This window comes from Sparus aurata, chromosome 2, assembly GCF_900880675.1.
Source record: "Sparus aurata chromosome 2, fSpaAur1.1, whole genome shotgun sequence".
In the NCBI taxonomy this organism is placed as follows: domain Eukaryota; kingdom Metazoa; phylum Chordata; class Actinopteri; order Spariformes; family Sparidae; genus Sparus; species Sparus aurata.
In genome coordinates, this window is record NC_044188.1 from 1,248,400 (window position 1) to 1,261,968 (window position 13,569).

The window sequence follows — 13,569 nt, forward strand, 5'->3', positions numbered from 1 at the left end:
TGAGTTTCTTTGTGATTGTTGCGGGCAAAAATCCTTGATTATGCGGCGCGTTTTCTTAAAAAATGTGATGGAATATGCAGGATATTTATGCATTTTTATGTGATGAAATTGCTGGAACTTGCAAAAACTGCGGTTTGATGAAAAAGAGAAAAAAAGTGATTCCCCCCAACGACTTGTTTTCACCAGGCTACTACCTTAATGTAAAGAGTCATTTCTTATTACTTCTTATGATAAGCAGCATACTACATCACAGAAAGGAATATTTAAGTTCTTGTTTTATTTCAGACCTTAATAAACACATGGCTCAAACTTACAAAACACTGATGAGTCAAACAAGTTCTGTAGCTTTACAAAAGGAATATGCTACAACTTCTGTAAAAATGAATAAAGAAAATAAAAATGAATAAAATGTGCTTCCTGTTTTACAGAGTCAGCTGTACAAAACAGACATCTTCTGTTAAAATAAGTGCTTCCAGTGTACAAAGTGCATCTCTTACTGTACCGTACATTTACATACTACTAATATACTTACAACTGGAAGGTTTTTGAAACTAGTATGATTTTTTGTTGGCAGATGAGACTGATTTGCGGGCTTCATCATGGCTTCATCTCGGGGTTTGCAGCTTTTTGATGATGTTCACATCGCGTAATTACATCACTTCATAACGTTCCCATGGCAACAGGGGAAAATGGCTGCTCATTTTTCAACTTTCTGCTGAGATATATGTGACTTTTTTGCAACGAAAATGTGGGGATTATGAAATCATGCAAGCCCTGCATATTTTGCACGGAAATCGGCAATTTATGCGCCGAAAGTGCGGCGTATTTGAAAAAATGCGGTCCTCACATAAATATGCGGACTTTGGCTGATTATGCATTGAACTGTGCGATTGCATAATCACGTTTTTCTGGAGGGACTGATTAACACAGCTGGAGATCCAGTGGTGACACACTTCCAAATATCTAAACGTTGAACAGTTTGGTTTACCTGGTTCTGAAACTATAAAACCAGCTGGAAATGTTCGTCTGTGTCATCATGGCCTGTGGTCTCCGGTCTGCTTGCTGTCTTGCTGTCTTGACTGTAACTCTTCTTATGGTCTGGCTGAGCTGCAAGACAGAAGGAGCCTCATCATTTCTCTGCTTCAAAACACCACCAAGACTGCAGCCCGCTGCATCCAGCAAGTCATTATAAAACACTGTGTAATACCAAACACACACACAGCGAGGAGAGTCGTCTCAGAAAACTACTGTCGAGGTCCTGCAGCGGCTGCTCTTTTGATAAAAGACGAGGGAAGTGTGTGTGCTCGTGTGTGTTCGTGTGTTCAATAGGGTCTGGAAAGCCGCCAATCAATTTCAGTTGCTGTGTCGGCTAACAATCGGCAAGCTAATTAGCTTCTTGAACACAGAGGATGATAAGGAAGACGTGCTGATGACGGGATAGCACGCAGAGAGAGAGAGAGATGGGCAGAGTATCAGAGAAACAAAGAATATCAAAGTGGAGAAAAAGAGGGAGAGATAACGAGGGAAGGGAACCACAAATACTTGAGAAGGTGGTGCAGACACACAGCTTGCTACTTTTAGGATTTTGTGGATTAAAGAAAATCGTTATTGTGAGGAAGTCGGTGTCGCAGTGCTGCTGGACAAATGCAGCAAAGGTTGCAGGCGACATCGTCCTGTGACAGAAAGTGCATCCAGACACACGCCGACTCGTCATGGTACGTCGACGTCGACCGTTTCAGGCATCCGACAACCTCTGAGCGAGCGACACTGACAGTGACCAGCCCCGTCTCCAGGACGAGGTGTTAACAGCTGACGTGTATGCAAACCGTAGATGCATCCAAGGTTGAGATGTGCAGCAAACGGAGGATATCACTTCCACTTTTTCAGGGAGACTTTTGCGGCGAACAACACATCATCACAGGAAGTGGAACCGGCACCTCGTTGAGACAAGAAAGAAATAGAAAATTCAGCTGGAATAGACGTAAAGATGCAACATGAAGAAACATTAAAACAGTGTACAGGTTCAGCAGGTTGTCGTGGTTCCATCAATCAGGACTTATTCTCTTGTTTTCCTGTTTGTTGTTTCGAGTCAGCAATCGTGTGACAATTAGATTAAAAATATAACACGCAAATCCGAGTGAAAGATTGTACAAGTATGATATTTTTCAGCGTAAACAGTTTAACTTTTTGTTCTCAGAGGGACCGCGATGCATAATCAGCAGCTCATTTGCATTTTCTACCCATTTTTCTCATTTTGTGAGCTGTCAGCAACACAATGGGACCTCGTTTATTGAACAACCAGGTGTTTTTTTTTGTTTTTGTTCTGCGGAAAATCTGTGAAAAACAGGAGGGGAGAAAAAAGAACAACATTTTCTTTTGCTGACTGCTTTTAATTCCAGTTAAAGTTGGTGCAGCATTTGGGTGTTCAGGAGGAAATCTGCATGTGTGACAGACAGACGGGAGCAGAAGTTAGCTTACCTTTATCCCTTTAAATAGAAACAAGATACAGTCTGAGAAACCATAAATGTCTAACATCTCCTCCTGTCAGTAACAACACTGTTCACCTCCTCTGTTCATCCCTCACTCCCTCCATCCTCCTCTTTCCCTCCATCGTCTCCCTACACCCGGCCGGCCTTACCACAAAGACACTTCCATATTTGATCTTCTTTAATGAACCACAGCGTGGCGAGGTAGAGGATAACAACAATCACAAACACCTCTCACACACATCAACACACACGAGCTAATGACGAGCTAACTGCCGCGTCTTGTGAAATCCAGCACAGCTGGCGTCTGCATCAGAGGAGCTGAGACGACGAGGTTAAACCGCGAGGGAGAGAGAAGACGAGTAAATACGGAGGAGAGAGGTGAAGGCTAACGGTTGTGTTGTTGTCTTCTGCCTGTCATTCCGACGGGAGAGGCGGGCGGTGGGTGGAGGGTGGTCGCTCAGTGTTGTGATTGGAGCGATGCACTCGGCGGTCGTCAGACACCGACAGAACACGGTGAAGTTTTGTTTTTTTTCCCCGTCTGGGCGGCACGTCGTATCTGTCACACTGCTGTTCTTCATCTGAAGCTCGTAGCTGCTCCTGACAGCAGCAGCTGGCAGCGGCTTTGGTCTCTGCGCAGGATGAATGGAAGGAGGAAGGTGCACATCTGAGTTTTTGTTTTTCCTCTATTTCTCTCTGCAGAACATCTCCGCGGTGCACTAATGGTTCTCCTGTTGAGTCTTATTAAAGCATCGGACAAAGTGCAGATATGATGCAGTTAAAACTCTGCAGCGTTTTATCTCCAGTTGCTGTTCTTCAGTTCAGAACCGCGGTTCCGATCAGAGATACACACTGATAATGTCACAGAAACAGAGGCGAGACCCAGACTGAACATCCTGATGTAGATTTACTTTTCCTTTTTTCTTTAATCTAAAAATGGACCTAAAGTCAACATCATGAAGACAAATGTATGTCAGCAGCCTGGGGAGTGAATTCATAATGTGATAAATACAGTCTCATATTCAGTTTTGTGGATCAGAACATAAATATTTGGATCAGAACTGGACTCTGTCGGCCTTCGATCAGTGACGTTACAACAAAGCTTTAGCAGTCAAACCTTCAACTGGAATATATTTTTCTCCTGCACTTTCAGGAAAGCTTATAAAAAAAATAAAAGGATATTTTTGACATTTTCTGAACAAAGTTTTCTTCGAGGGCCAAACTGATCTCGGCGAGCTGTAAGAGTTGACTTTTGTAGTAGCTGAAGTTCTAGAGAGCGTTATAATATTCACTGTACAACGTCCTTGAATGAATCACGACTTCTTCCTCCGCTGCTTCGGTTCAGTCAGACAGCAGCTGCTGGTGGATGTTCAAGGACATTTCAGACATTTGTTTCCAGTCATCAATCATCTTGTGGTGAAAGGTCCCTTGTCTCTAAACCCGTCTGGTAAAATATGCGCTGAAGCTGAACACGTCGTCGGCCGGCTGCAGCAGGCGGGACACAGCTCAGCGTCTCCTGCCGGCTGCTTTTCAGCCTGAGGTGTAACAGCGTGGTGAAAAGCCTCTAAGCGGGCGAAGGATCGTCCTGAAAATGGTCGATGTAATGAGATGTGTAGACGGCGGGGAAAGCATTGTAGCTGCTGTTGTGTTTGCCCTTTTACCAGACTAATAGACACCGTCAGTGTGCCGGGGTTCCCAAAAGCCTCCAGCAACAACCGGAATGCAGAGTAGTCCATTAAAGCTTTACACCTGCACCTCCATCCGTCTCCCGCTGCTCCTTCCCGTCTTTTAATGTATTTTCCGTCTCCCCCGTATCATTTGTTTGAATCCCTCTCTCCCTCTCTGCCTCTTCTCCCTCCTCATCTGTTCTTGTCTTTCTGCTCAGCTCTGTGTTTCCTTCTTCTTCTTCCAGCTGTGCTCTTTTCCGCCCGAGCCCCGAGCCGGCTGTGCTGACATTATTTGCAGTACAGCTGGAGACGGCACACACTGAATACGGATACATGGGAGCATGTTCATGCTAATGCACGACACCAGTACACACACACACACACACACACACACACACATTACACACACATCAGACAGGTTTTATTAATGCTACTGTGCCAGATTAGTAGCTGTTTGCCTTCTGTCTGTTTGGACTGATAAGAGTGCACAGAGAGAAAACTATCTGTGGGTGTCTGTGTGTATTCAGTACATATGTGTGCATGTGTGTGTGTGTGTGTGTGTGTGTGTGTGTGTGTGTTAGATTGTGATGACTGTGTGTTTGTGAATGGAGCACTGAGAATATACGCTTCCTCCGTCTGTTTATTGAGACTCCTTCATAAGGTTTCTGTGTGTTTTGTCGACTTTATAGATCCAGAATGTGTGTGTGTGTCTTCTGCTGTGTGTGTGTGTGTGTGTGTGTGTGTGTGTGTGTGTCGGAGGGCAGCGTTAGGGATTTAACCAGGAGGAGGAGGAGATAGATGGCCGCCCGGTGATAGAGGCGGTTGCCGGGTGACAGTTGGGGGTGACTTAGCGACCCGCTGCCAAATTACTTTCTAGGAAGACGAGCGGAGCTTAAGATAGCTTCATACTTATCTGTTATAACTCATGGGAGGGAGGGAGGGAGGGAGGGAGAGGAGGGAGGGCAACCTGGGAACTGGGAGGGGAAGGGTGAGAGACATGTGGGGATATGGAGGCGAGAGGACAGGAAGGGAAGATGGAGAGCGGGGAAGAAAGGGAGGTAGGGAAAGGAGATGGAGAAGGAGGAGAGACAACAGATGGGTGAGAGAACAGGGGAGGACAGAAGTGGCTGAGAAAGAAGATGAAGTTAGGAGGAACATGGAGATTCAGCTATTAGTCATATCCAGACAAAATCATGCTCCCTTTATTCACAGAGCCCGGACCGGCTCAGTCTCCAGCTGTGACTCTGAGCTGGAGGCAGTAAGACGGAGGCTGGTTCAGGCAGGTGAAGCTGTCACAGTGATGTAGTGAGTAATACAGTCTGCAGCCAGGGAGGGAAACCTCATTACACATCTTCTGAAGAACAAGTTATTACTTTTCCTGTGATAATTGATCATGTTTCTGGGAAACGAGTACACAAACCTGGGTTGTTCTGAATTTTACTACCAGTTCAAGTCAGATAAATCTCGCTGGAAATGTTTATTGCAGCAGCAGAACGTAGTTAGAGTTCTGCATCCCGCCTCCGTCCTCATCACGCCCTGCAGGTGTTTACAAAGAGACGCCAGGGAGAGACGAGCACACATGTTGGACCCCCGAGCTGCTGCTGCTGCCTGCAGGCGGGTGGAGGCTGAAAGAACAGGCAGCAGAGAGACAGAGAGGACATCTTTAAGCTTATTATCTGAGCGGTGACTTCAGAACCTCCAGAACAATCCACCAACGTCACAACGAAGACGGGGATTTGCTGTTGTCATCCTTCTTTAATTAAAAATTAAAACATTTGGAAGATTCTGCACAAAAAGCCGTGATTACGTTGATGATGCGTGACTCTTTCTCCCAGAATAACATGCTGCACCTTTGGTTCAGGTGGAGGAGAGATCAGGTGATGGCTCGTGAGGGTCGCGGTCAATACACTCATGAACACACACACACACACACACACACAAACACACACACTGTTACCAGCAGTTCACACACTAAACCATCCGTGCGTTGTCTTCGTATACACACACTCATCAATCTCTCCTGCACACACACACACACACACACGCGTAAACACACCTTGACATTGACACTGATGAATGACAAAAGCAAACACACACTCACTATCTGTCCTACACACACACACACACACTCTGACAGACGCAGACAGATGGCAGCTCTTTGGATCGAACGCGGCGACAGCGGCGCCACTTTACGCGTCGTCTCCATGGCGAGGAGGGGCGTTGCCCCGGGAAACCTCTTCTTTTTTTTTTCTTTGTGGCTGAAACCCGAGATTGAGTTTCCTCTTCTCAGAGATGACAGATAACAAGACCCTGGCAATCAAACCCCGACAGGATCAAACGCCGGACAATCAGTCAGCGCTGACAGCCGACTGCAGGCCGACAGACTGAGGACAGACGATCGCTGCGAGGAGACAAGGACACGGAGATGGCAGAGGAGATAGGAGACAAGGTGAAGGAAGTGCTGTAGGCGACGCTGAACAGATGGGACTGAAACCGACTTCATTAAACTGGATGGATGTTTGAGAATATGATTTAAATTTAATCTCATCGCTAAATCTGCTCCTCCGTTCTGTCACTTGATCTCATTCTCGTCATGTTTGTTTCCTCATATTTTAGATTGTCTGTTGTTTGATCCTATAAATCAAGTTAAAACCTGCAACCAAGTCCAAACAGTCTGTAACCCTTCTTGCTATATTGGATCAGAACAGGGCCGGAGTGTTCTGACTGATCTCTGAGGCCCCTGATCCTGCGTATTAAATGCTCAGTCAACAAAATATATATGTCATATCCACGATGAACCAGTGAAAGCTTCTAAATGTCTGATCTGGTCGAAACACAAAACAATAACTCACCTGCTGCCGACTGTAGCTACTGTTAGCTAGTTAGCCCAGTTAGCCATGCAGCTAGCAGTCCAAGCTAAGAGCTCAGAGTGAAGGAGGTACCGGGGCTGGAGCTAGCTGGTTAGCATGCTAAAAGACAAGAAAGATCTTTGCTATCATCACACAGCCCGAATCAGCCCGAGCGTATGTGTGACGCTCTTTATAGCTGCTGACTAAAAATATGTTTATTGATGTTCGGCCAATCAGCTTCCTGGAAACCTGAGCTGATCAGGAATCAGCCTCGGAGTCCTTTCAGATGTCAGAGAGCTACAGACTCTCGTTATACTCAGCTGACTCGAACACTGCCGACATTTTGGAGCTTTGCTATTCTTCTCCAGTTAAAGCAGTCATGACTTACACCGCCATTTTTATTTTTTTGTATTTTAAAGATTGATGTTGAGTTGATCGTTGCTCATGAATGTGAAAAGCAGCCTCAGTTTTCTATCTATTATCCAGTGATATTTTCCTTCACTTCACAACTCCAGAAGACTCAAATACTCACATTTTACAAACTGCTTTTTATCTGTGAAACAAGCAAAACTCCTTAAAACTAACATACATTTCTATATCACGGATGCTCACCAGGCGCCCGTCAGAGGCTGCGACGGTGGCAAATGTTGTCATGATGTTATGTAACAAGTTAACTGTGGATTTATTTTCCTCTAAACGTGAGATCAATACGCTCGCTTGTAACATCCTCAGTGTCGGGGGAAATCAGACGTTACGTTAAAATCATTCTGCTATTTCAATCAAGAGAGACTCGTAGTGTTTTCAGTGAGTATGAAGATTTATCGCCACGTTTACGAAGAAATTTATAAAGACTCCAACGTGATGAAGTAATATTCAGGGAGGTGAACAGGAAGTCTAGACGCTGGTGGTGCTGATGGAGGAGTTGAATTCCTGCTGAGCTCGAGGCAGAGGAGGGTTTGCATGAATCCGGTTGGTTAAATGTAGAAAGGTACACAAAGAAACGCTGGTGCTGGTTCATTCCATCGGTTTCACAGAGGTTAAACAAAGTACATTTCTGTCAAATAAACCAAAAGACTCTGACAGAAAAGGTACAGCAGCTTCCTGTGGAGCTGCAGATGTGTCGCTGCGATGCCGGCAGAACACGACCGGTCCGCCCACGTCTACAATCTCTCCCATGCATCCCTGTGAGAGCTCGACTCTGAGGCTGTGGGCGTCTTCTTTGTGTGCGTTTCATGTGTTTGTCACTTGAATGAAGACGTGTTGAAGCCGTTGACAGTTTGGGAGACTGACAGAAGTCAAGAAGGCTGCAGGAGAAGGTGGAGAAAGTCGAGACATCTCTGCAGAAAGTGAGACTGACGTGAGGAGGGAAACAACAGCTCTGCTTCAGATGAGAAAGATTAGATTAGTTTAGGCTTATTTGTTATCTTACAAAGAGTTCTTTAAAGTTCTTTTCGTCCCGGCGACCGGCCTGAGTCTCTAGGGTCTCAGCACATAGTCCGGGGCATCTAACCTCCGCTAGCTTAGCTGGATTTCTATTGTGAAGCTAAAAACAGACTTCAACTCTCCTCCATCAGCTTCCGGGTCGGGGAAGTCCCGACGCGACGATTACCGAGTGCGGTTAGAAATGCTCAATTCCGTTCTTTTCCCTGTCCGCTCTCGATAATAACTGTTATAAACTGGCAGGTAAGACACATATGAACTTTGATTGCTTTTCCATGGAGTCATAATCACACATTTTCATCCATGAGCCGCGGAACTCTACTGCACTCGGTAATCGACTCGTCGGGACTTCCCGTCAACAGGAAGCTGCTGCAGAAGAGTGGTAAATTTAGTCAGCTTTTCAGTAGAAATCCAGCTAAGCTAGCGGAGGTTAGATGCCCCGGACTATGTGCTGAGACCCTATTTGTACTGTTGCTGACGTTTGGTGCTGTTCTGAGCATTATTTGTGGCTTTTTGGTGGCGGTTTATATTTGGATCCATTTACTGCAGTGTATTGTTGTCGTGCGGTCGTTTCTGAGGTTGATAAAACTCCGTAAATTAGCGGTCTGCTAACTTGATCTCTCGAGAGGGAGTCTAACACAGTTTCACGGTGATTTAGACCATGGATTAAACTTACACCGGAATATCCCTTTAAGCGACGCCTGCAGAGTCCAGCAGCTAAATCAAACGTATCTCTGACAACAAGAGGAAACATGGAGCAGCTCCAGGTCGTCCTGTTGGTGCACATTATTGTTTTTTATCTTCATTGTTTACTCGTCGTCCTTCATGAGTGTCCAACAACTTTATGACCTAATTAAATTGCCTCGATTCTTTTGACGTCTTAACACGCGAGCCTCACGAGTCTCATTAGCATTGTGTGACTCACGCTAATAAAATTTTAATGGCTGCGCCGCCGATCATAAAGAGAGTAAAACTGGCAGAACGCGTGCTCACACATGCAATTGCATTTTGGGTGATCAGCAGTTTATTAACGACTTCTGTTTGGTTAATGAGAAAATGGAGGGAGGGGGTTTAATTGGCCGATGAGTGAGTGAGTGACCCACATACCTGGATTTTTATTTCGTAGACCGCCGCGCTGCTGGAGAGCTGAAACACTGCTGTCGCTGCCTCGCTGTGCTTCTTCCTTTCTTACTTTTTTAAGGTTCAACATTCATCAAACTCGACACAACAATCACAAACTCTTCTGTGATTTGAAGTAAAATAATTACAGAAAACTGCAGCTTTCTTTTTGCTTTTGTACCACAGCAGCAGCCAAACCGTCTGTCAGATGGTTTTTTGATTTGTCTTGAATTTTCAGCAGACGCAGAATAGAAAACTTAACCACCTTCCACAGCAGGATCGTTACTTTCACTCTCTGTCTGTTAAAAACTCAAACCGGGCCGCTCCGGCACCAGCACCGGCTCTGCTGCCTTTGTTCTGGGCCCTCGGTGCTCGCGGTGTCACAGCAGGACACGCGTACTGTACGTGTTCGCTCCCTCAAAGCGTGTTTATTGCAGGAGTGTCAGCTTCTCTGTAATTACAAGTGACACTTGACAGCTTCTTGTGTAACATAGCCAGAGAGGATTTTTGCTGAATTCACTCCTGAGATTGAAATAGTATCTTTTTCTTCTTCTCCGTCTGAACAGAACAGAACTGAACAGAACAGCAGCCCGACAGTTTTGTTGGCAGGTTTTCTTCTCTTGTTCCTTTTGAAGGTTTCAGTCGTGATGTTAAAATGTTTTCTTATAAAGTTTCAGGTACATGTTAATAAAACATATACTGAAACTTTTTATTTAGTTTGAAAACAGTCTCACAAAGAAACCCTCGAACCTGTTAGTCTGTATCCAAATCTGGACCATCAGAATCAGAATCAGAATCAGAGTTGATTTTACATACGAGGACGTCGCAACAAACGATACTAAAAGCATTCATCTCACGTCATGATGGGTCTTGTTCTCACGGAGAGAGGTTTTGGTTCTGATGAGTGAAGGGTCTCAAATAAGTCCGGGTCCTTGAGGCGGGCCGGTTCTGGAGGGCTTGGCAGATTGCAGCCATGTTATATACCACGCCACATCGTATTGGTCATGATAAAACCTGCATAACGTTTAAAAAAGAAAAATTATGATAATCTAATGACATCATACCTTTATGCACAGCAAGAGTGGAAGATTTAGCTTCAGCAGATGTCCAGTAAACCTCTGCAAGACGTATGAAGAGCGAGAAGACTGTAACAACAGAACAGGTCAGTACATCAAGCTTATTCAGCACCGCAGCACAGAGCAGAACCTGGTGACCCAAAACTCCCACGAGGAGAGATCAGCAGTCACACAGCTACAATAACTCAGCCCATTAAGTTTGGATCAGTGTGTTTGCAGCACGCTTGATTTGAATCCCAGTCCGTCGTCAGAATAACGAAGAATAATGAAAGCGTCTCTATTGCAAAGCGTATTAAAGTTTCTCGTTAGGAGGCGACCTCTAGTGGCTGTAGTTGTTATTACCACCGCACAGGAGGACGTGAAGAGAAGAAGAATAAACCCAGACAGGACGGAGGATCGACTGAGAAAACAGTCAGGAAAAACTCAAGAAAATGATTTGAGGGAGAGATTTTTAATGCTTCGATCGTGAACGTTATTTATACACGTTAGCATTTTCTAATTATCATAATTCTGCTCATTCACAACTATAACTGAAGTCGTGATAATCTTTCTTCTGTCCTACACAATGTTTAAATCTCCTGCTTCTATACGTTCATCTCTTATTCAGCACAGACCGACTATAGCTCATCTGTTCTCCTCGTGTAGCTCGCAGCCGCGCTATAGCTACTGCTAATCTCTTAGTCTGCGGCATTAGCACATGCTAAAGCTAATCCCCTTTTTTTGTGTCGCACCAGGTCGTACCAACTCTAATCCACTGTTGTGTAGCCATGCTAACGCTAATCCAGCTGGCTGTCAGCGAGGCGATCACCTGCAGGGAGACGAGACGCTTCACCTCCTGAAGTCTGACTTCACCTTTTTTACATCGACATTTGACTTGTGCTTTAGGACGAAGCCACAATCAGGAAGTAGAGTTTTATTTCTCTGACTCGCTGCTCTGCTTTGACTTTTTAAATGTTTTCGCTCACCTCTGACAGCAGCAACAAAGAAACGCATGTAGTTTGCCTTTTAACTCAGCTGGCAGATGTAGTTTTATTTTCCTAAAAAGCTCATTAATCCCTGAGAAGGCAATGTGACTGAAATAAAATGAAATGAAACACACACATCTTATATTTAGACCCTGTTTTCCGTCGACATGTGGGGTTTGTTGACTTTCAGTGAAGGAAAATCGAACATCACAAGAAAAAAGGTTATCAGATGTGACGTGTTGCTCTCCTCTGGTTGCCGCTCACGCTGGGAGAAAACCACTCACAGGAACTTCAGTGACACTTTTTTTGGACTTGCATCTTCAAATTAGATCTGCTGGAAGTTTCCAGATCTCCTGTTTGTTTGATTCTCCGGCGAGACAGCTTCCCGCCGCTGCTAAAAACCTCCTGCTTTCGAGCGTCTGAACAACACAGCTTGAAGTTTCCCCCAGCGAGTCGTCTCCTCCTTCCTCCTCCGCCCACTCGCCTCCAGTCACTCCTTCCCCGTTATTAATGTTCCTTCTCTGCCTATTTTTCATCAGCGTTGTTATTTCTCTGCCGTTGTCCATCATGTCGTGTTTTAAATCATTTTGATTTTCTTGTCTAATTCAGTTGTAACGTATCATCAGGACTTTGTTGTGTTTGGCGCTCGGTCATTACAGCTCGGCCTTTTCTTTCTGTCATTTATCGCAGCAGCACAAATTGTGTTCATGCTGTGTCCATTGTTGTGCCGGCATTTTATCACCTTGTTTAATTACCTTACTTGTATCTTTTGTAGGCCGTGCAAACTAAATTACCAAAGTAAACAGAAGTGCTTCCCTGCAGGCCTGAAGCCACCTCCGCCTAGTTAATACGTTTAGAAAATGGGTTTTCAAGTTAAAAAATGTTTGAGAGGAAAAACAAAATGTATACTCGCCACAATGCACAGAACGTGATGTAACAATTCCTCCGAAAGGCGAGCGATCACCTACGCTACGCTACGCCCACGCCGCTCTGACATCAAACTCTGAGAAAACATTCCTCCTTCAGGCGCCACGTTGGCACGATGTCATACGTTTATCATCAGCATGTGATGTTCCAGGAATTCTTCTGTGAAGAAATGTTCTCATTTATTTCATTTTTTTTTTTTGGGTGCACCCGCGTTCCCTCAACCTTCCTCGTCAGCTTCGCTTAGCGGTTTTCTTGCATTTTCCCAGAATGCCTCAGGAGAAACCCAAGAGAGCAAACATGAAGAATCCGCTGCAGGTCGCGGCGTGCGTGTGGGCGGACGGACTGATGAGGAACGTCGAAAGTAAGAGGAGGTTTTTTTCTAGCTGAGAAAAGCAAAAGTCGTGCAACTTTGCTCAAAACATTTCCGTCTGTTGAGGCGTCAGAAACCTTCATCCCTCCGTCTTCTCTCGTGGAGTAAATGTTAAAGACACGACTCCTTCTACTTCTGAAGGAACAGGAGCAGTTAAACCTGTAGGTTCTAGTCTAAGTGACGGGTATCGATTCATGTTTACCTGCTGAACCGGCGAGGCAGGTGAGGAGAATGTGACTGAAAGCAAACTGTCCACTGCAGCTGAGGAGACGCTTGAATCCAGCACCCAACTGCCAGGATTCCCCAGGGAGCCTGCGCTCACTTTAAGGCGTTTAAATCAAACAGTTTGATCGAATCCATCCTGAACGTGTAATCTGACATTTACCTTTTCAGCCATTCAGAGGACGCCGTTTCAATTTTCTGCACTTAAACTCCAGCTGCAGGTGAAAACTTGATTTGAGTCATTTTCCACTTCCACGTATTTATGTTCTTCATTTCTGCACTCTGAAAAAAGAAATAATGAAGCGACAACTCAAAGAAATATCTCACTTAGTAAACTACAACTCTCCCATTACATGCATTAAAGGAGACACTGACACCTAAACTCTTTTTATCCACACAATGCAACCGAAACGCACCAATCTGCAACAAAAACGCCCAACTGACGACT

General features: G+C 45.0%; 1 protein-coding gene across 5 annotated transcripts in view; it reads left to right on the plus strand.

The window, feature by feature from the left end:
* The window catches only part of LOC115569871 (leucine-rich repeat and fibronectin type III domain-containing protein 1-like protein), a 302,682-nt gene that overhangs the window by 98,484 nt on the left and 190,629 nt on the right, over nt 1-13,569 (plus strand). The window lies entirely within an intron of this gene.